Source organism: Hyla sarda, chromosome 8, assembly GCF_029499605.1.
Source record: "Hyla sarda isolate aHylSar1 chromosome 8, aHylSar1.hap1, whole genome shotgun sequence".
Lineage (NCBI taxonomy): Eukaryota > Metazoa > Chordata > Amphibia > Anura > Hylidae > Hyla > Hyla sarda.
This window is the reverse complement of record NC_079196.1, coordinates 170522513-170546158: the sequence shown is the minus strand read 5'-3', so window position 1 is coordinate 170546158 and position 23646 is coordinate 170522513.

The following is a 23646-nucleotide window of genomic DNA, read 5'->3' as shown; positions in this document are numbered from 1 at the left end:
GATGCCTCAGAAGCCAAGACTCTTCCTCAGCGCATCATACCTCCTGAGTGTCTGATCTCTCCTGCTCCTGCTTCTCTGGTGCCAATTCCTCCAGGAAAAACCTATGTTCCTCCACGTCTTCGCCTCCGGACTCTCAAATGGGGCCATTCCTCCCATCTGGCTGGTCACGCTGGAATAAAAAATTCTATACAGTTGATTGTCAGACACTATTGGTGGTCCTCCCTGGAAAAAGATGTTACCGATTTCGTACGAGCCTGTACAGTGTGTGCACGTGACAAGACTCCACACCAGAAGACTGCAGGTCTTCTCCTTCCTCTGCCGGTGCCTGAACAGCCTTGGTCCCACATAGCCATGGACTTCATCACTGACCTTCCTTTATCTCATGGCAAAACTGTCATTTGGGTGGTCGTTGATCGTTTTTCCAAAATGGCTCATTTTGTCCCGCTTCCTGGCCTTCCTTCTGCGCCACAGTTGGCGAAGCAATTTTTTCTGCAGATTTTTCATCTTCACGGGCTTCCCACGCATATCGTCTCGGATAGAGGCGTTCAGTTTGTTTCATAATTTTGGAGAGTACTCTGCAATCAATTAAAGATCAAATTGAATTTCTCTTCCTCCTATCACCCCCAATCCAATGGACAAGTGGAAAGAGTGAACCAGATTCTTGGTGACTACTTGCAACATTTTGTCTCCTCCCGTCAAGATGATTGGGTCGACCTTTTGCCCTGGACTGAATTCTTGTACAATTTCAAAAATTCTGAGTCTTTCTCCAAATCTCCATTTTTTGTAGTGTACGGCCGCCACCCGCTGTCCCCCCTCCCCATTCCCACTTCATCTGGAGTTCCTGCCGTGGATGAATTAACCCGGGACTTCTCTATCTGGAAGGCGACTCAAAAGTCGCTCTTACTGGCCTCTTCTTGCATGAAGAGACATGCGGAGAAAAAGAGAAGAACTCCTCCTGTCTTTGCCCCTGGTGACAAAGTGTGGCTCTCTGCCAAATACATACGGTTTCGTGTCCCTAGCTACAAGCTGGGTCCTCGTTACCTCGGGCCATTTAAAATCAAAAACCAAATAAATTCTGTCTCCTACAAGCTCCATCTTCCTCCTTCTCTTCGTATTCCTAACTCTTTTCTTGTCTCCCTTCTCAAACCTCTCATACTTAACCGCTCTTACCCCAAGGTCACCGTTCCTGCTCCTGTCACTGGGTCCTCTGATGTCTTCTCCGTGAAAGAGATTCTTGCCTCCAAGTTTGTCCGAGGTAAACATTTTAATCTTATTGATTGGAAGAATTGTGGCCCGGAAGAGAGGTCTTGGGAACCCGAGGTCAATATTCTTGACAAGGAGCTAATTCATAAATTTCTGGGTCCCAAAAAGAGGGGGAGATCCAAGGGGGGGGGGGGTACTGTAACGCCGAGCACTCCGGGTCCCGCTGCTTCCACGGAGCGCTCGCAGCATCCTCCCTCTAACAGTGTTCCGGTCACTGCTCCTGACCGAGAGCGCTGTCCCCCTGTCAGCGGCGGGGATGCGATCCGCGTGGCAGGACATCCCCGCTCATGGATCGCATCCCAAGTCACTCACCGTCCTCCTGCTGCTGCTTCCTCCCGGCGTGCGCGGCCCCGCTCCTTAGGGTGCGCACGCGCCAACTTGCTGAGATTTAAAGGGCCAGTGCACCATTAATTGATGCCTGGCCCAATCAGTCCAGAATGTATAAAAACCCACTTCCCCTTCCTGTCCTTGCTGGATCTTGTTGACCTAGTGCCCTGAGAAAGCGTTTTGTGTATCCCTAGCCTGTGAATCCAGACCCTTTGCCGTTGCCCCTGACTACGAACCTTTGCCGCCTGCCTTGACCTCTTGCTACATCCGACCTTGCCTTAGCCTTGTCCTTGTATACCATGCCTTTCTCAGCTGTCAGTGAGATCGAGTCGCTATCAGGGGATACGACCTTGCGGCGGGCTCTGGTGAAAACCAGTAACTTCTTAGAACCGGTCCCCTGGTACGGCCCATGTCATCGCCTCACTGACACAGAGGATCCACTACCCGTATCCTACCCGCACACCAGTCCGGATCCTGACAACTGTGGTCATGACATCAGAGGAAATGCATTTCTTTTTTGATTTCTCTTTAGTATACAGCCCCTAAATAGTACTGGAAGGATTAAGATTTTTTTATAGAAGTGATTTACAAAAAAAAAAGTTTTCCACGGGAGTACCCCTTTAACCTTTTGGGGACGAAGGGCGTATCCATACGCCCGTGGGAATTTCGGTCCCCGCCGCGCTCCGGGTGGGGACCGGGGTGACTGCTGATATCGATCAGCAGGCACCCCGCGCAAATGCCCAGGGGGGGTCATCAGACCCCCCCATGTCGGTGTTCGGCGCAAATCGCAAGTTAATTCACACTTGCGATTTGCGCCGATTCTGGGTCATTATGGGTCTATGGTGACCCGGTGATCCAGAACATAAGGGGGATCGCGGCTGTCTAAGACACCTACGATCCCCCTGAAGGGATAGAAGTGAGGCGGGGCAGAACGGGGAAATGTCAGAGGACCGGCGTCGAAGATCCACTTACCCGTCCGGAGGCAGCTGGCGATGGTGATCGGCGGGCGGCGACGTTGTGCGGCAGAAGAGGACAGCTCCCTGGATCCTACGGAAGCCGGTAAGTTGCCTAGCAACATCTGGAGGGCTACTGTGGTCTCTAACCTGTAGCCCTCCAGATGTTGCAAAACTACAACTCCCAGCATGCTCAGACAGCTGTTTGGGCATGCTGGAATATGTAGTTTTGCAACAGCTGGAGGGTCACAGTCTGGAGTTCACTGTGCAGTGGTCTATAAACTGTAGCCCTCCAAATGTTGCAAAACTGCAAATCCCAGCATGCCCAGACAGCAAACAGCTGTCTCGGAATGCTGGGAGTTGTAGTTGCGTACCTCCAGCTGTTGCAAAACTACATCTCCCAGCATGCCCTTTGACTTGGTTGGAAAATACTGAGTTAGGTAACAGAACCTAACTGAAGGTTTTCCAACCATTGTGCCTCCAGCTGTTGCAAAAGCACAACTCCAAGCATGCACGGTCTGTCAGTAGATGCTGGGAGTTGAAGTTTTGCAACAGCTGGAGGTACACTGGTTGAAAAATACTGAATTAGGTAACAGAACCTAACTGAAGGTTTTCCAACCAGTATGCCTCCAGCTGTTGCAAAAGTACAACTCCCAGCATGCACGGTCTGTCAGTACATGCTGGGAGTTGTAGTTTTGAAACAGCTGGAGGTTTGCCCCCCCCCCCCCCCCATGTGAATGTACATTCACACAGGCAGGTTTACAGTAAGTTTCCTGCTTCAAGTTTGGGCTTTTCGCAGCGAGAAACTCACCGTAACCCGCCAGTGCGAATGTACCCTAAAAACACTACACTACGCTACACTAACACATAATAAAGGGTAATACACTACATATACACCCCCTTACACTGCCCCCCCCCCCCCCCCCAATAAAAATGAAAAACGTATTGTACGGCAATGTTTCCAAAACGGAGCCTCCAGCTGTTGCAAAACAACAACTCCCAGCATTTCTGGACAGCCACTGACTGTCCAGGTATGCTGGGAGTTTAGCAACAGCTGGAGGCACCCTGTTTGGGAATCACTGGCGTAAAATATCCCTATGTCCACCCCAACGCAATCCCTATTTTAGTCCTCAAATGTGTATGTCGCTTCAGAGCCCTGTCGTATTTCAAGGAAACAGTTTAGGGCCACATATGGGGTATTTCTGTACTCGGGAGAAATTGAGTTACAAATTTTGGGGGTCTTTTTCTCCATTTACCCTTTATGAAAAGGAAAAGTTGGGGACTACATCAGTGTAAAATTTTTTTTTTTTAAACTACCATGCTGGTGTGGTCCCATACTTTTTATTTTCACAAGAGGTAAAAGGAAAAAAAGACCCCCAAAATGTGTAACGCAATTTCTCCTGAGAATGGAAATACCCCATATGTGGGCGAAAAATGCTCTGTGGACGCACAACAAGGCTCAGGAGTGAGAGTGCACTATATTCATTTGAGGCCTAAATTGGTGATTTGCACAGGGGTGGCTGATTTTACAGCGGTTCGGACATAAATGCAAAAAAATAAATACCCACATGTGACCCCATTTCAATTTTTTTTGCATTGTGATCTGACGTTTTTATCGGTACCATTTTTGTTTTGATGGGACTTTTTGATCGCTCTTTATACATTTTTATTGAACTATGCAACACTGAAGCACAATGTTCCAATAGCAGCCTCAGCATTGCATAGTTTATTCAAACAGTGTGCATCCATATTGGGAAGCATTTCTGTTGTAGATGTTGTCTTAAAAACACTTATGCACACTGCAACAGCAAAAATGTATCTGAGCTGGTGTTACTTAGAAATCACTTTTTCCACAGTATCTATTTAGAGTCATTCACACAGCACTGTATCTCACAATTGAATACACTCCCCTTGATATCTTTCAGCTGTATGCACTGATAATTGCACAAAGTCCCATTAGCAGCGTCAATATTGCACAAGATCACATCAGCAGCTATATATGTTAGGTAAATCCCGTTGCAGCCAGTTTACAATTTACAAGTTCATCCCTCAAATTACACGTCCTCTGAAAAAAAACCAGAGGGTATTCTTCTGTCAATTCTGAGTATGCAGTATTTTAAAAACAATTATGTATGCTTATGGATAAGTTACGGTCCCGAAGATACACTGAATCATTTATTCTGGAAGCTTTTAATAGGGCTAGGAAACAGAAATGTTGAGACTTAACTTTGGGAGTAGGAAATGGAAAAATCAAATAAAACTTTCAATTTTTCTTTTGAATATAGTGCAGAAGCTGATGCGATAAAACAAGCTATTAATAAAAAATGGCATACCTGGCAGACTGGTGGTGAGACTTATCAGACTTGACAAAAGAATGCCCTCTAGTTTCTTTTCGCAGGACGTGTAATTTGAGGGATGAACTTGTAAAAAGTTGTTTGTCGACACCTAATGTGAACTGGCTGCAATGGGATCAACCTAAGGGAAATTTTCAATGCATACAGTTGGGTTCAGTTATACACAGTTACTGATTTTATCACATGTAGATCTGATTTTATAGTATACGCTTTAATCTGTCCCTGCAAGAAATGTTACATTGGTAAAACTATACATCCACTTTTCCACAGTATAAGGGAACATCTGAATTCCTTGTGAACTTGAAGGGGATCTCCCCAGTTCATAACACAAATGAATCTAGAACATGTTGGGAATCTGAATGGATTACAGTTCTTGGGTCTGCAACACATACATACAGACAGCAGTTTGGACAGACACACAAGATTACTACAAGCCGAAGCTAGATGGATTATCTGAACAGGGCCACTGGCATTTTAGGATTAAATGATCATAATGATTTGTCATCTTTTTTACTATGTGAAGTTTATTGGTCGGGTAAAATTGTTATTTTATTTAATTTTTTTATTTCAACGACAATTATACATTCCATATAATATCGCATTTCCATTATTCTTTGTCTATTATCAATATTTCAGAAAACTTTTTTCCTTTTTATGCCTCCCCCCCTGTACATTTCTCCAATCCAGTTCCAGTGCCCTTTCCGACCCTCGCCACTGAAGATTCCTTTTGCCTTATCTAATACTACCTCTCCTCCTCTCCCCCCTCCCCCCCTAAATAGACCTTCCTATCGTTAAAACCAAACAGAAAAAACAAAAAAATTGCATTTGGCTCCTCCCCCCCTCAGAATCCAACTTTCAGTCCAGACACAGCCACATTACTCATTTCCTCCCTCTCACCTATTTCCTCACTCGCACTCTCCTGGACGCTCTCCCCTTATTATTATTATTTATTTATTTTTTCCCTTTCCCTACGAATTCAGTATTTACAAATTTCTTCCCCTTGCCAGCAAAGAGCGCTGCGCCTTCACGCCCCACTCCTCCCTGGCTACTTGTGTTCCACTGCTGATGCGTTTATTATGCACCCCCCTGGATTAACAAAGTCGGGGAGGACCTATAAAAATATATTTTTCCTTATTTTTATTTTTATTTTTTTATATAGGGGAAACTTATCATATTTAATTCATTCACTTGATCCAGTTTAAGGGTTCTCAATCACTCAATTATCATTCCAACTTGGAGAGGAGAGGAACGAGGGAGGAGAGCCAAGAAACCGGAAAGAAAAACCATAAAGGCAAACAAACAGCCAAAGAAAAAAAGAAAGAAAATAAAAAAAGACAATAGTACCTACCCATCTTGTAATTGTTACTGGCTTCGGTCGGACAGAGCACCTCTCCTTACAAATATATAAATATATATATAATCATCCCCCCCCCCCCCCCTATCGCACCCCATGGCAGAAGGGAAATTTTTTTTTATATAATATTCCCACCTTATACCTTTTTCTAAGACTCTACACCAAACACAATCTTTCTCTCTCTCTCATACCTTCAATCCACCTATCCCAAATTAGGGGGAACTTAGCCAAGCACCCAGCCTTAGCTGCCCAACAGAACTCAAAATTCATCATCTTCCATACTGTAGCTTAAAAGTTCGTCAACATTTGGAGCTTCTTTAGACATCCATTTTCTTGCCACCAATAGTCTTGTTGCAAATTGCCCTTTCCCTCTTAGAATCTTGTCCATCTTTCTTCCTTCCGTTCTTTCTCCCCCTGATAACCAAGATATCAATTTATCTCCTTCCTTCAATTCTAGCCTTCCTTCTATTATCCTTACCAGAGGCAGCTCTAGACTTTTTGAGGCCGTAGGCGAAAATAAATCTGAGGCTCCCCAAACGTGATAAAAAGAAGAAGAAAAAAAAAAAGTAAGCAGGCGATTCAAAGAACACTATAGAATCAGGAACACAAATGTGTATTCCTGACCCTATAGTGGTAAACTATTTAGCACCCCACATCCCCTTTAAATTTAGAAAAAAGGTACCTTAATTTTAGATTTGCACAAGTCCGCCAGCGCTGGATGCGCCAAATTGGCTGACATAATCTAAATTGTTTATCTCAGTCAATCACAGTCCTTTCCTATAGGAAAGCATTGGATTGGCTTAAAACTTCAATTCTGATGTCAGCCAAGGAGTCAACTTTCTATTGCTCTCCTTCCCTTTTCTTTGCTCTCCTTCCCCTTTTATTTGCTCTCCTTCCCCTTTTCTTTACTCTCCTTCCCCTTTTCTCTGCTCCTCTTCCTCTTTTTTTTGCTCTCCTTCCCTTTTCTCCGCTCTCGTTCCCCTTTTCTTTGCTCTCCTTTTGCTTCCCTTCCCTTTTCTATCCTTTCTCTGCTCCTCTTCCAAATTTTTCTGCTCTCCATCCCATTTTGTTGTCTCTTCTTCCCATTGTATTTGCTCTCCTGCGGCTCTTCATCTTATCTGCTGCTCTAACATCCCTTTTCTTTGCTCTCCTTCTGCTCCCTTACCCTTTGCTCACCTTCACTGCTCCTCTTCCCCTTTTTTCTGCTCTGTCCTATTTTGTTGTCTTTTCTTCCTATTTTATTTGCTCTCCTTCCTCTCATCTGCTGCTCTAATATTCCCTTTCTTTGCTCAACCTTCCCCCTTCCTCTGCTCTTCTCCCCTTTTCTCTGTTCTGCTTACTTTTTCTCTCTTGTGCTCTGCTCGTGCTCACTTTCCTGCAGCAGCAGCTAGTCTTCTTTCTTCCTCTTCTTTTCTTCTTCTTGGTACCGTGAGTGGGGGAATGCAGGGAGGGGTTACGTCACGTCATGACGTAATAGGCATTGCGGAATGTGGATTGGTGGATTGCCGGGTCAGAAGGCGGATTGGAGGGGACTCACTCCAGCATCAGGATGAAACGGACAGTAATATACCACGGATGCGATCAGGTGGCAAGAAAGGGGCTAATCAATTAACCCCTTAAGGTTTTTCCATTTTTGCACTTTCGTTTTTTCCTCCTCGCCTTTTAAAAATCATAACCCTTTCAATTTTGCACCTAAAAATCTATATTATGGCTTATTTTTTGCACCACCAATTCTACTTTGCAGTGACATCAGTTATTTTACCAAAAAATCTACGGCGAAACGGAAAAACAAAATCATTGTGCGGCGAAATTGAAGGAAAAATGCAATTTTGTAACTTTTGGGGGCTTCCGTTTCTACGCAGTACATTTTTCAGTAAAAATGACACCTTATCTTTATTCTGTAGGTCCATACGATTAAAATGGTACCCTACTTATATAGGTTGCATTTTGTCGTACTTCTGGAAAAAATCATAACTACATGCAGGAAAATTTATACGTTTAAAATTGGCATCTTCTGACCCCTATAACTTTTTATTTTACCGCATATGGGGCGGTATGAGGGCTCATTTTTTGAGCTGTGATCTGAAGATTTTAGCGGTACAATTTTTTTTATTGATCAGACTTTTTGATCGCTTTTTATTCATTTTTTCATGATGTAAAAAGTGACCAAAAATACCATATTTTGGACTTAGGAATTTTTTTGCATGTACACCATTGACTGTGCGGTTTAATTAATGATATATTTTTATAGTTCGGACATTTATGCACGCAGCGATACCACATATGTTTATATTTATTTTTATTTACATGTTTTTTTTTATGGGAAAAGGGGGGTGATTTGGACTTTTATTAGGGAAAGGGCTAAATCACATTCATTAACTTTTTTTACACTTTTTTTTTGCAGTGTTATAGCTCCCATAGGGGGCTATAACACTGCACACACTGATTTTATACTCTGCATTGATCAGTGTTATCGGCGGTCGATTGCTCAAGCCTGCATCTCAGGCTTGGAGCAATCAATCGCCGAAGGGACGTGCCGGAGGAAGGTAAGAGGACCTCCGCTCGCATCCCAGCTGATCGGGACACCGCATTTTCACTGCGGTGGTCCCGATCAGCCACACTGAGCAGCCGGGAAGCTTTTACTTACGTTTAAGATGCGGCGTCTAAAGGGTTATTAACAAGCGGCACCGCGATCAATGCCACGTGCTATTAGCCCCAGGTCTCGGCATGCAGCATGTTACATGCCGGGACCGACCCGATATGACACAGGGTCACCACATGAACCCGCATTATATCGCGGGAGCCAGACAAGGACGTAAATATACGTACTTGGTCGTTAAGGGGTTAAAAAAAATTGCCAGGAAAGACTGCAGCCTGCAGTTCTCTAATTACACCAGGGGTCTCAAACTCAAATTATCTGGGGGCCACTGGAGGTAGCAACTGGGTGAGGCTTAGGCGTATGCGTCCTGTACATATAATGCACCCATAATGCGCCCCTTACATATAGATAGTAGCAGGTTCCCCACATTAGGTAGTAACAGGTTCCCCACATTAGGTAATAGCAGTTTCCCCACATTAGGTAGTAGCAGGTTCCCCACATTAGGTAGTAGCAGGTTCCCCACATTAGGTAGTAGCAGGTTCCCCACATTAGGTAGAAGCAGGTTCCCCACATTAGGTAGTAGCAGGTTCCCCACATTAGGTAGAAGCAGTTTCCCCACATTAGGTAGAAGCAGTTTCCCCACATTAGGTAGAAGCAGTTTCCCCACATTAGGTAATAGCAGGTTCCCCACATTAGGTAGAAGAAGGTTCCCCACATTAGGTAGAAGAAGGTTCCCCACATTAGGTAGTAGCAGGTTCCCCACATTAGGTAGAAGCAGGTTCCCCACATTAGGTAAATATACGTACTTGGTCGTTAAGGGGGTAAAAAAATTTACCAGGAAAGACTGCAGCCTGCAGTTCTCTAATTACACCAGGGGTCTCAAACTCAAATTATCTGGGGGCCACTGGAGGTAGCAACTGGGTGAGGCTTAGGCGCATGCGTCCCGTACATATAATGCACCCATAATGCGCCCCTTACATATAGGTAGTAGCAGGTTCCCCACATTAGGTAGTAGCAGGTTCCCCACATTAGGTAATAGCAGTTTCCCCACGTTAGGTAGTAGCAGTTCCCCCACGTTAAGTAGCAGCAGGTTCCCCACATTAGGTAGTAGCAGGTTCTCCACATTAGGTAGTAGCAGGTTCCCCACATTAGGTGGAAGCAGGTTCCCCACATTAGGTAGTAGCAGGTTCCCCATATTAGGTAGTAGCAGGTTCCCCACATTAGGTAGTAGCAGTTTCCCCACATTAGGTAGAAGCAGTTTCCCCACATTAGGTAGAAGCAGTTTCCCCACATTAGGTAATAGCAGGTTCCCCACATTAGGTAGAGGAAGGCTCCCCACATTAGGTAGAAGAAGGTTCCCCACATTAGGTAGTAGCAGGTTCCCCACATTAGGTAGAAGCAGGTTCCCCACATTAGGTAGTAGCAGGTTCCCCACATTAGGTAGTAGCAGGTTCCCCACATTAGGTAGTAGCAGGTTCCTCACATTAGGTAGTAGCAGGCTCCCAACATAAGGTAGCAGCAGGTTCCCCACATTAGATAGGCAGCAGGTTCCCCACATTAGGTAGGTAGCAGGTTCCCCACATTAGGTAGAAGCAGGTTCCCGACATTAGGTAGTAGCAGGTTCCTCACATTAGGTAGAAGCAGTTTCCCCACATTAGGTAGAAGCAGTTTCCCCACATTAGGTCATAGCAGGTTCCCCACATTAGGTAGAAGAAGGTTCCTCACATTAGGTAAAAGCAGGTTCCCCATATTAAGTAGTAGCAGGTTCCCCACATTAGGTAGTAGCAGGTTTCCCACATTAGGTAGTAGCAGGTTCCCCACATTAGGTAGTAGCAGGTTCCTCACATTAGGTAGTAGCAGGTTCCCAACATAAGGTAGCAGCAGGTTCCCCACATTAGGTAGAAGCAGGTTCCCCACATTAGATAGGCAGCAGGTTCCCCACATTAGGTAGGTAGTAGCAGTTTCCCCACATTAGGTAGTAGCAGGTTCCCCACATTAGGTAGTAGCAGTTTCCCCACATTAGGTAGCATTGTCGTTCACCCCCCACCCCACCCCCGACTCTCACACACACAGACACCCACATATGCACACACATGGACACACTTACCTGTCCTGTGCTGCGCTTCTCCTCTCCGGCAGCGGCCTGACGAGTGACGTCACTGACGTCCTCCTGTGCGTCGACATGCGCGACGTCCCTCACCAGACTCGGTGCCGGCCGGCTAACCGGAGACCAGGAGGAGGAGGGCGAGGTAAGTGAAGCCTTCCGGCATTTAGCGTTGCTTGCCCGAAGCAGGGCTGAATGCCTGAAAAAGTTACCTGCCCTGCACCCAGAACTGCATGTCCCAGGCGTCGGGCAATACAAATTACACATACCTGGTGCGGGCCACAAACTCTCGTTCCGCAGGCTGCAAATGGCCCACGGACCGGGACTTTGAGACCCCTGAATTACATGATTTAGGCGGCCGCGAGGCCCCTTTTAGCACGAGGCCTTAGGCGGCCGCCTAAATCGCCTAATTAGAGAGCCACCTCTGATCCTTACCACCTTCATCCAGAATTCTTTAAGCACAGGACACTCATAATCCATATGGAAGAACCCCATTCCTTCATTCTCACATCTTGGGCATTTGTATTTTTTACGTTTGTCTATTTTTCCCAGAAGTTGCGGCGTGTAATATAACCTGTGTGTTATAAAAAATTGTGTAACTCTTTGTGAACTGTTTTTAATAATATTCAAGTTCTCTTGCCAAATCCCCCTCCATTCCCTTTCTATTACTTGTCCTATATCCTTCTCCCATTCTTTTATACTAAAGTGCTTTTCTCCTTTCTTTTTAACATCCACCATTATTTTGTACATCTTAGAAATTATTTTTTTTATCGTGCCTTCCCTTAACACCTTCATTATGGGGCAGTCATTAATTCTCAATTCCTCTTTCTTATCTATTTTTTTGACTGCCTCTCTTAACTGTGCATACCTAAATAGTGACATCATACTGCTAGGAATTTTATACTGTGCGCTCAGATCCTCAAATGTTCTGAGTCTTCTTCATTGTGCTACAAATTTCAAATTATATTTACTCCAAAATCGCCATTCCTGCCCCTCTAATTCTTTAAATATTTTGTTGTTAATCTCGTATATACAAATGAACCTTTCACATTCATTACTTTTTCATTCGTTCCCATACTTCACCCACCATTTTCTCTATGGGGTTCTTTCCACCCAGCTTGGATTCTAGGAATTCTCCCATATCCTCACACTCATCTTTTTTTTTCTTTTATCATATTCGCAAAGACATCTGTTTCTTTCCATTTCTTTACATACCTCAACTGTGCTGCTATATAGTATAATCTAAAATCTGGAACAGCTAGTCCTCCATTATTCACCCCTCTGCTTAGATAACTTCATTTCATTCTTGTTTTTTTCCCCTTCCGGACAAGTTCTCTTTCCATAGTTTCAATTGCTTTAAAAATTTGTTCTCCTAACCAAACCGGACTATTGGTCAACACAAACAGTATCTGAGGTAAAATTATCATCCTCAATAAGCCAATCTTGTCCGCCATACTGAGTGGTAGGCCTAACCAGATTTTTATTTTTGCTTTTATTTTTCTCAAGATGGGCCAGACATTTAGTTTCGGATATTTTTGAATTTGCTTTCCTAAATTTATTCCTAGATACATAAACGTTTCTCCGTCACCTATTATCTTTAATCTCTCATGGGACATTTGCTTGTTTAATGGCATTAATACAGTTTTGTTCCAGTTTATACTTAATCCTGATTTATTCCCAAATTCCTCTATTTCCTCTATGATCTCCTTCAATGTCTGCTGCGTATTTCGAATAAAAAGCAATATGTCATCTGCAAAAAGTGATAATCTGTCCTCTGTCCCCGCCATTAACCTGTTGGGGACGAAGGGCGTATCCATACGCCCGTGGGAATTTCGGTCCGGGATATCTATCAGCAGGCACCCCATGCAAATGCCCAGGGGGGTCATTAGATCCCCCCCCCCCCCCATGTCGGCGATCGGCGCAAATCGCAAGTGAATTCACACTTGCGATTTGCGCTGATTCCGGGTCATTACGGGTCTATGGTGACCCGGTGACCCGGAATAGAAGGGGGATCGGGGGTGTCTAAGACCCACGATCCCCCTAAAGCGATAGGAGTGAGGTGGAACGGGTGCCACCCCTCCTATCCCTGCTATTGGTGGTCTAGACGCGACCACCAATAGCAGATCTGGGGCGGGGGGGTTAACTTACGTTTTCCTCGTCCTGCCCACCCACAATAGGCGGGGCAGAACGGGGAAAACGAAGAGGAGCGACGCCGGAGTCCACTTACCCGTCCAGAGGTAGCGGAGCGACGGCGATCGGCGGGCGGCGACGGAGATCTGTGGCGGCGTGCGGCAGAAGAGGACGGCTCCCTGGATGCGACGGAAGCCGGTGAGTAGTTGCCTAGCAACATCTAGAGGGCTACAGTCTGAGACCACTATAGTGGTCTCTAGACTGTAGCCCTCCAGATGTTGCAAAACTACAACTCCCAGCATAGCCAGACAGCTGTTTGCTGTGTGGGCATGCTGGAATTTGTAGTTTTGCAAGAGCTGGAGGTCTACAGTTTAGAGACCACTGCACAGTGATCTCTATACTGCCCTCTAGATCTTGCAAAACTACAACTCCTAGCATGCCCACACAGCTGTTTGCTGTCTGGGCATGCTGGGAGTTGTAGTTTTGCAACATCTGGAGGTCCACAGTTTGGAGATCACTGTTCAGTGGTCTCTAAATTGTAGCACTCCAGATGTTGCAAAACTACAAATTCCAGCATGCCCACACAGAAAACAGCTGTCTCGGCATGCTGGGAGTTGTAGTTGCATACCTCCAGCTACTGCATAACTACATCTCCCAGCATGCCCTTCTGTGATCAGTACATGCTGGGAATTGTAGTTTTGCAACAGCTGGAGGCACACTGGTTGGAAAATACTGAGTTAGGTAACAGAACCTAACTGAAGGTTTTCCAACCAGTGTGCCTCCAGCTGTTGCAAAACTACAACTCCCACCATGCACGGTCTGTCAGTACATGCTGGGAGTTGTAGTTTGGAAACAGCTGGAGGTTTGCCCCCCCATGTGAACGTACAGGGTACATTCACACGGGCGGGTTCACAGCAAGTTTCCTGCTTCAAGTATGAGCTGCGGGAAATTTTTCGCCGCAGCGCAAATTCCTACCGGGAAACTCACTGTAACCCGCCAGTGTGACTGTACCCCAAAAACACTACACTACACTAACACCGAATAAAGAGTAAAACACTACATATACACCCCTTACACTGTCCCCCCCCCCCCCCCAATAAAAATGAAAAACGTATTGTATGGCAGTGTTTCCAAAACGGAGCCTCCAGCTGTTGCAAAACAACAACTCCCAGCACTTCCGGACAGCCACTGACTGTCCAGGCATGCTGGGAGTTTAGCAACAGCTGGAGGCACCCTGTTTGGGAATCACTGGCATAGAATACCCCTATGTCCACCCCTATGCAATCCCTAATTTAGTCCTCAAATGCGCATGGCGCTCTCTCACTTCGGAGCCCTGTCTTATTTCAAGGAAACAGTTTAGGGACACATATGGGGTATCTCCGTACTCGGGAGAAATTACACTACAAATTTTGGGGGGCTTTTTCTCCTTTTACCCCTTATGAAAAGGAAAAGTTGGGGCTACACCAGCATGTTAGTGTAAAAAAGAAAAATGTTTACACTAACATGCTGGTGTTGCCCTTTACTTTTTATTTTCACAAGAGGTAAAAGGAAAAAAAGACCCCCAAAATTTGTAACGCAATTTCTCCTGAGTACGGAAATACCCCATATGTAGGCGTAAAATGCTCTGCAGGCGCACAACAAGGCTCAGGAGTGAGAGCGCACTATGTACATTTGAGGATGAAATTGGTGATTTGGGGTGGCTGATTTTACAGCGGTTCTGACATAAACCCAAAAAAATAAATACCCACATGTGATCCCATTTTGGAAACTACACCCCTCACGGAATGTAACAAGGGTTATAGTGAGCATTTACGCCCCACAAGTGTCTGACAGATTTTTGGAACAGTGGTCCGTGAAAATGAAAAATGTAATTTTTTTGTTTGCACAGCCCACTGTTCCAAAGATCTGTCAAACGCCAGTGGGGTGTAAATGCTCACTGTTCCCCTTATTACATTCCGTGAGGGGTGTAGTTTCCAAAATGGGGTCACATGTGGGGGGGTCCACTGTTCTGGCACCACGGGGGGTTTTGTAAATGCACATGGCCCCTGACTTCCATTCCAAACAAATTATCTCTCTAAAAGCTCAATGGCGCTCCTTCTCTTCTGAGCATTGTAGTTCGCTCGCAGTGCACTTGACGTCCAAACATGGGGTATTTCCATTTTGGGGGGCATTTTCTCCTATTACCCTTTGTAAAAAAGTAAAATTTGGGGAAAAAACAGCATTTTAGTGGAATTTTTTTTTCATTTACACATCCGACTTTAACAAAAAGTTGTCAAACACCTGTGGGGTGTTAAGGCTCACCGTACCCCTTGTTACGTTCCTTGAGGGGTTTCGTGTCCATAATAGTGTGCGATGTGGGGTTTTTTGCTGTCCTAGCACCATAGAGGCTTCCTAAATGGGACATGCCCCCCAAAAACCATTTCAGAAAAACTCACTCTCCTAAATCCCATTATTGCTCCTTCGCTTCTGAGCCCTCTAGTGCACCCGCCGAACACTTGACATACACATATGAGGTATTTTCTTACTCGAGAGAAATTGGGTTACAAATTTTGAGAGGATTTTTTTCCTTTTACCCCTTGTAAAAATTCAAAAACTGGGTCTACAAGAACATGCGAGCGTAAAATATTTAAGATTTTGAATTTTCTCCTTCACTTTGCTGCTATTCCTGTGAAACACCTAAAGGGTTAACACACTTACTGAATGTCATTTTGAATACTTTGAGGGGTGCAGTTTTTATAATGGGGTCATTTATGGGGTATTTCTAACCAGAAGACTCTTCAAATCCACTTCAAACCTGAACTGGTCCCTGAAAAATTCTGATTTTGAAAATTTTGCGAAAAATTGGAAAATTGCTGCTGAACTTTGAAGCCCTCTGATGTTTTCCAAAAGTAAAAACTCATCAATTTTATGATGCAAACATAAAGTAGACATATTGTATACGTGAATGAATATATAATTTATTTGGAATATCCATATTCCTTATAAGCAGAGAGCTTCAAAGTTAGAAAAATGCAAAATTTTCTAATTTTTCATGAAATTTTTGAATTTTTCACCAAGAAATAATGCAAGTATTGACGAAAATTTAGCACTAACATAAAGTATAATATGTCACGAAAAAACAGTCTCGGAATCAATTTTATAAGTAAAAGCATCCCAGAGTTATTAATGCTTAAAGTGACAGTGGTCAGATTTGCAAAAAATGCTCCCGTCCTTAGGGTCATAATGGGCTCCGTGCCCAAGGGGTTAAAACCCCTCTAGCCTCTTGTTATTCCTGATCCTTATTGCCAATGGATCAATATATAGGACAAAGATATGGGGGGACACAGGACAGCCTTGTCTGGCTCCTCTGGTAAACTGAAATCATTCCGATTGTACACCATTTATCAGAACCGCTGGCCTAGGGGAATCATACAAGATTCCCATCCATTTCATAAATCCCTCCCCAAACCCATATCCCCTCATTGTCAAAGGCCTTAACAGCGTCCAATGACAGGATGGAGCAGCCCCACCCCCTCATATGCTGACTTCCAAACAATCTCCTCACATTATCTGCAATAGTTCTTTCCCTCATACATCCACATTGGTCTTTCGAGATTAGTAAGGGCATTACCTTCGCCAATCTCACTGCTAGGATCTTTGCCAATATCTTCATATCGGTATTTAGCAGTGAGATTGGCCTTTATGCATCCGGCTCATATTCATCTTTTCCAGGTTTAAGAATTAACGTTATTACTGCTTCCTTCATTGAGGGGGGCAATATTCCTCTCTTTGAAATGTCTTTAAATAATTTCACTAACCTAGAAACTAAAATACTCACATACTTTTTATACAGCTCGAATGGTATCCCATCCGGGCCCGGAGCCTTAGATCTGTGTGCCTCTTTTACCACCTTCCATACTTCACTTGGGTAAAATTGTTATTATGTATTTCATTTCATGTTGCCTTTATTATGAGAATGTTTTTATGTGGATCATTATTAATAGGTGCACCAAGGTTTAAGCAGGCAGACTGCCTCCTTTTCCCAGCATACCTTGAGAAAGCGTCACTGTGACATGAAACAAGCGCATTATTGCTGTATGTAATGCATCCTCATTTGTATGCTCTGCTAAAGCAATAAAGCAGCAAGTTTTTGCAACAGTACTCCAGGTGCTGTGTCATCCTTCTTCTGTTTGGTGAGATACTTATTACATTTTGAAAGACACGGCCACCGTAAGGTTGAACCTGCATGAGATTTGGAACTGTGCTTAATAGGTGTAGTGGTGCCGACAGCATATCACTAGACTAGCGTTGTTATATTGCTATTATAATTACTATATCTGGAGGTTCTTACTGATTACTGTACATAGTGTTTTTTTTGTACTTTTTTTTGACCTACATACATTCTATTGGTAATATTTTAATTTATTTATTAAAAGCTACGTATTTCTCATTTATGTTTTCATATAATGAAGTCTTTACTATCTGGTTTGGATTGACCTATAGCTTTCTATATGATTGCATGCCACCATAAGGTGACTTTAGTACTTACCTGCCAGACAGCAATGGACATGCTTAGGAAAGATCTGTTCTTGTCTTGGGGCTAAATGGATGTGTTGTAAGTCCACCATAACGCTGTTGCTTTCTTTTTGTCAAATGGCTATTTCCTGTTGGAGTTCCCTCCCTGCAACTACAAGTCCCAGTCCTTTGTTTGTAAGTGTGAGGTCACTTTTCTCCCTCCCACACATCAGGCGCCTCACCCATTGCAGCATGAAACTACAATTCCCTGCAGCCCTGTGGAGAATGATCTCCCTCCCACCCAGTAGTCACTCCATTCATTGAAGCAGACAGGAACCCTTTCAACACCTGACTAGTGATGCAATGCCTTGGGCCACACTGCAACTTGGGAAAACCTGAGACAACACTCATTTTGTATGCTGATAAAAATAAATGTTGAGCCACAGATCACATAAGAATTGCGAGACCAGTCATCAAACAGAGGTACAGACACTATATTATGAACTACACACATTTTACAGCATATCTCGACCTCATATCCTGTCATCATATCCCGTCCTCATATCCCGACCTCATATCCCATCCTCATATCCCGTCCTCATATCCCATCCTCACATCCAGTCCTCTATCTAAACCTCCTATCCCATCCTCCTATCTCGACCTCCTATCCCATCCTCTTATCCCGTCCTCCTTTCCCGTCCTCCTATCTCAACCTCCTATTTAGACCTCCTATCCCGATCTCCTTTCCCAACCTCCTATCCCATCCTCATATCCCGACCTCCTATCCCGTCCTCCTATCTCAACCTCCTATCCTGACCTCATATCCTGTCCTCATTTCCCAACCTCCTATCTCGACCTCCTATCTCGACCTCCTATCCCAACCTCCTATCCCAACCTCCTATCCTGTCCTCCTATCCGTCCTACTATCTCGACCTCCTATCCCGTCCTCCTATCCCGTCCTCCTTTCCTGTCCTCCTTTCCCGTCCTCCAATCTCGACCTCCTATCTCGACCTCATATCTCGACCTCCTATCCTGACCTCCTATCCCGACCTCCTATCCCGTCCTCATATCTCGACCTCCTATCTTGACCTCCTATCCCGACCTCCTATCCCGACCTCCTATCCCGACCTCCTTTCCCGTCCTCATATCTCAACCTCCTATCTCGACCTCCCATCCGACCTCCTATCCAAACCTCCTATCCAGTCCTTATATCCCGTCCTCATATCCCATCCTCATATCCCGTCCTCTTATATCTTGACCTCCTATCTTGACCTCCTATCCCGACCACCTATCCCGTCCTCATATCCCGACCCATAAAATGTATACCAGGTATTGAAATATCTCCAGCTGTACGGAAGTTATGTGCGAACATACATTTCCCATAGATTTGATTGGGATTTCAAACAAAAACCCCGACCCTCACAAATGGGGGTAGTTAAGGGTTAAATTAACTATCCTATATTTTAAGTGGACATATAAGTAACATGTGACCAAGTATTTTCAAAATATCTCCAGCCGTTTGGAAGTTCTGCAGTAACATATATTTCCCATAGACTTGGAACTTTAAACAAAAACCCTGACCCTGGCAAATGGGGGTGAGTAAGGGTCAAATTACCTATCCTATGTTCATTGTTGACATATAAGTAACATGTGTGCCAAGCTTCATGTTAATATCTTTAGCGGTTTGGACGTGATGCTGGAACATACACACATACATACACACACACCTGGGCCCTCATTTTCTATTGCAAACCCGACATGTTTTGTCGGGTTGTGCACCAGATTCTGTCGCATTGTGCCAGAAATTCTGTCTGCGCCAACAGAATTTGTGCCAGAATTGAAAAAACCCGACTAACTCTCCATTTTGCAAAGAAAACCCGAAAAAGGGGCGTGGTCACCGGGAAAATGGGCGTGGTCTCAAAAAGGGGCGTGTTTTCGACATTTTCACAAAAAAACTACATATTTACTAAGATTTCCACATAAAATCTGGTGGATTTGAGCTGAGGAAAACCAGACAGATCAGAGCATGTGTAAAAAAAAAAAAAAAAAAAAAAAAAAGCAAAGTGTAGGGAAAGTGGAAAATGTAGGGAAACCTTAGTAAATACAGTGGGAAATAAATTGTAGGGAATTAAAACCCACAAACAAACCTACACTCCACTTTCAGTAAATGAGTGCCATTGAGTTTTATATATATAGATTACACACTACATACACCAGTATTTATATGCTATATATCTTGAATTTGTTATCATGTCATAAGGTACAGAAGACTCAATAATCTAGAATGGTTTTTCATAGATTCCTTCTCTGTAATGTCTGCAATAGATGCTGATGGTCATGAAAATCCCTTTCTGGACATAATTTTTATTATTCATAGTATTACAGAGTAATAAAAATAGCTGTATACCTAATAGAAGAAGTGCAGTATAACTGCCAGTTAGCTAGAAACTAAAAATGTTGAAAAATATTGTGTCTTTACCCAATGATCATCTGAGTGGGGAGTTAATATTGTTATAAATCTATATTATTATATAGTTTTTATTCACTTTATTATAATTGTATCCTAGAATGTTTGTGACCTACCCTCAGACCAAGGCCTTCTATCCCAACTTGGACCTGTCTGATGGATCTGCTGACCTCCTCAACCATGGTGAAAAGATGTTTAATGCTCTCGGAAATGCCGTCAGTAATCTGAAAAACCATGATAAGACCCCGTCCAGTGGGGACACCGATAGCGACCTCTTCGCCAAGAACTTGAATGTGGACCCTGGAAACTTTCAGGTAAGGGATATGTGGCTCAAAAACAGTGTGTGAACATAGCCTTAGGCTTGATTCACTCACAGCACTTTGGGCATTTTTTGGGCCTCAGAAGTGAAACTTACACAAAAAAAAAAACTATAATGGAAAGATTTGCCACTTTTTTCTGTGTTTGGACTCATTCTGCTTTCCGAAAACATACTGACCAAAATAAGGTCCAAATAAAGGCCCAAAATACTGTCCGGCATTTATCATTGTAGGTGTAAGTGACGCATTTTTCTACACCTCTTTTTTTGCGTGTGCTGGTAATGTGTAGGAAGGAGCACCAAATGTATTAAATGGTCACAGAGCATTTGATATATTTTGTGCAGGTCACATTTTCTGAAAATTCTGTCTTCACATACACCAAAAAGCTATGTCTGGGCTGGTTTAGTTTTAGAGACTTTTCAGTGGCTTTCCACCTTTTTTGCACCTTTTCACAAAAAAGTGCAGTCCATAAAACCCTTCCATATCATGTGTATTGCCAAAATCAGTGGCAACTCAAGATCAGCAGAAATGTGTCAACCTAAAGGTGCAAAAAAGGAGCAAATAAACCCTGCTTGTGCCTTTTTTTGTGCCTTTTCTAGACACAAAAAACTGTCTAAAGACAATGATAAATGTCGGCCACTGTGTATGAGACATTCACAAAACGCGTTTCTGGATATTAATAATCCTTTCTTCAGGCGTGACCAAGAAAGGATTATTAATATCCAGAAACGCGTTGTGTGAATAAAAGAATTTAAAGACACCTACTAGTATCCTGGAACTTGTCTGCAACAGCGCGACCCCAGCTTCCGATCTTCTCCTTCCCTTAATGTCTCTTACACGCCGGTGGATCCAGCGTGGGAAGCTGCAGCAGTTGCTATACTAAGCATACATCAGCGTTGTGCCTGGAATATGCACAACCTCACCAGGTGAGTGCGTTCCTCACTCACCTTAATAATCCGACCTGGTCTGGAAGATTCCACACAGAAGCGCTCTGTTGTTTTTTGGCCACTGTGTATGACTCCAGTATTAAATTGAATACCAATATTTTTTGATTTATAATGATTAACAATTAAACTTATTAGTGTGTTATATCTATAACGCCCCATGGGGGTAGACTCACTGTACCACAAGTGTCTGTTGGCCAGGGAGGCAAATGGGACAAACTGACACTTAACTGGCATCAGATGCAGCAGAGCAGATGCTGTGAGAACAGCAGAGCTGAGAAGGCTGCAGGTGCAGCTAGGTGGAACAAGCTTGGGGGCCAACAGAGGCCTGGTCGACAGTCCAATTTCATACAGAGGAGAGACAAGGCAGGATCCAAGGGAAAAGGCACAAGTAAAGTCCAGAAGGCAGGCTATGGCAGGAAACACTTAGATGGCAGACAAACTCAGAGACCTTTGTTGTGTTAGAACTACACAATTGCAAATGCATCAGGGAACAGGTAGAGCAAAGTTATATAGGCAGTGTCTGGCAGAGATTAGAAGGGGATCCATTAGGGAGTGCATGCTGGCCCTATAAATCTCTGCCAGTGATTGTGCGGCCCCTAGAGGACAATGAGGAAACTGCAGCAATGGCTAAAGCTGCAGTAGAGAGTCCAGAGGAGGAAGGCCAGGGAACACAGCAGACACATGGCACAGAGGATGTCACCTGCCGCTTTTACTAAATTTATTTAGGGAGTAATATGTCCCAGAATAGCGGGGCACAAACTAATGTCATAGGCGTGCGCACAGGCACCCCCTAATCCCCACGGCCGCAGAGCAAAAGGGGCAGCTGCCTCGGGCCCTGTAATTCCTGGGGGCCCAAAAGCAGCTCGCCCCTTTTGCCCCATGGGCCCTGATAAAGCTGATATAGGCTGGCAGGCCAGGCGTCAGGGGCCCGGCCAAAATGTTAGTGGGAGGGGGCCCGGGGGGAAAGAGACCTTTTTATGTTCGCCGCCGTCACTCATCCCCAGGCAGCCAGTACTGCAATGGCTGTCTGGGAGATGGTCACGTGACGTGACGTGACGTGCGACATCACAGGCGGCATCATAGAGAGGAGCGGAGCAGAGAGAGTCTCCCGCTCCTCTCAGTCCCCACACAGCCGCTTCTAGGATCCAGGCCGCAGCAGGGGACCCACCGCCGGATATGTGAGTATGTATAATGTGTGTGTGTGTGTGTGGGGGGGGGGGGGTATTTATTATATAGTGTGCGTGCGTGCGTGTGTGTGTTGGGGGATATTTATTATATAGTGTGTGTTTGGGGGGGGATTTATTATATAATGTGAGGGGGATTTATTATATAATGTGAGAAGGGAGGAAATTATACATGTGAGGGGAGGATAATAATGATTATTATAATCCTCCCCTCACATATATGTAACATCTCCCCCTCACATGTATAATCTGATAATCCCCTCCTCACATTGTTAATCCCCTCACATATATAATATCATAATAAGATTATATGTGAGGGGATAATCAATGTGAGGAGGGGATTATCAGATTATACATGTGAGGGGGAGATGTTACATATATGTGAGGGGAGGATTATACTAATCATTATTATCCTCCCCTCACATGTATAATCTGATAATCCCCTCCCCCGTACTTATCCTGTACTGATCCTGAGTTATATCCTGTGTTATACCCTAGAGCTGTACTCACTATTCTGCTGGTGAGGTCACTGTGTACATACATTACATTACTTATCCTGTACTGATCCTAAATTATATCCTGTAGATCTTTTATTAAAATTTCAAACATAACAATAAAAAAATTACAAAACATAAACATATCATATCCGACAGAACATATCAATATAATGATCATAAAACCAACACAATAGCATAAAATACAACAACGGTCCACCCCACACTCATTCCTGCACACAAACAAATATATACAATATTTACAAAAGACAGATTCCTATAATACCCATAATACCCATACCATACTAATAAACTATATACACTAATACTAAATGTGAATTTCCTGGCCCAGTTGCAATACCAAAAACCCAATACCAGTAATATACCAAAAAAAATAACAACAACAACAATAATAATATATACAAAATAATAAAAACCAACACAAACAAAATAACACCACTTTTTTTTTTTTTTTGGCCCTGAGCTGGTCCCGCATCCCATGCCCCCAGTACATGTTACCAGACGTCCATGAACCAGTCCAGGATTTTCTGTATATATAAAAGTCCCATACAAACCCCCTCCCCCCTTTTTAACCCACCACCCAACCTAAACTAAACCCAAACCCCAGGTGGCATCATACAATATATACAATATATACA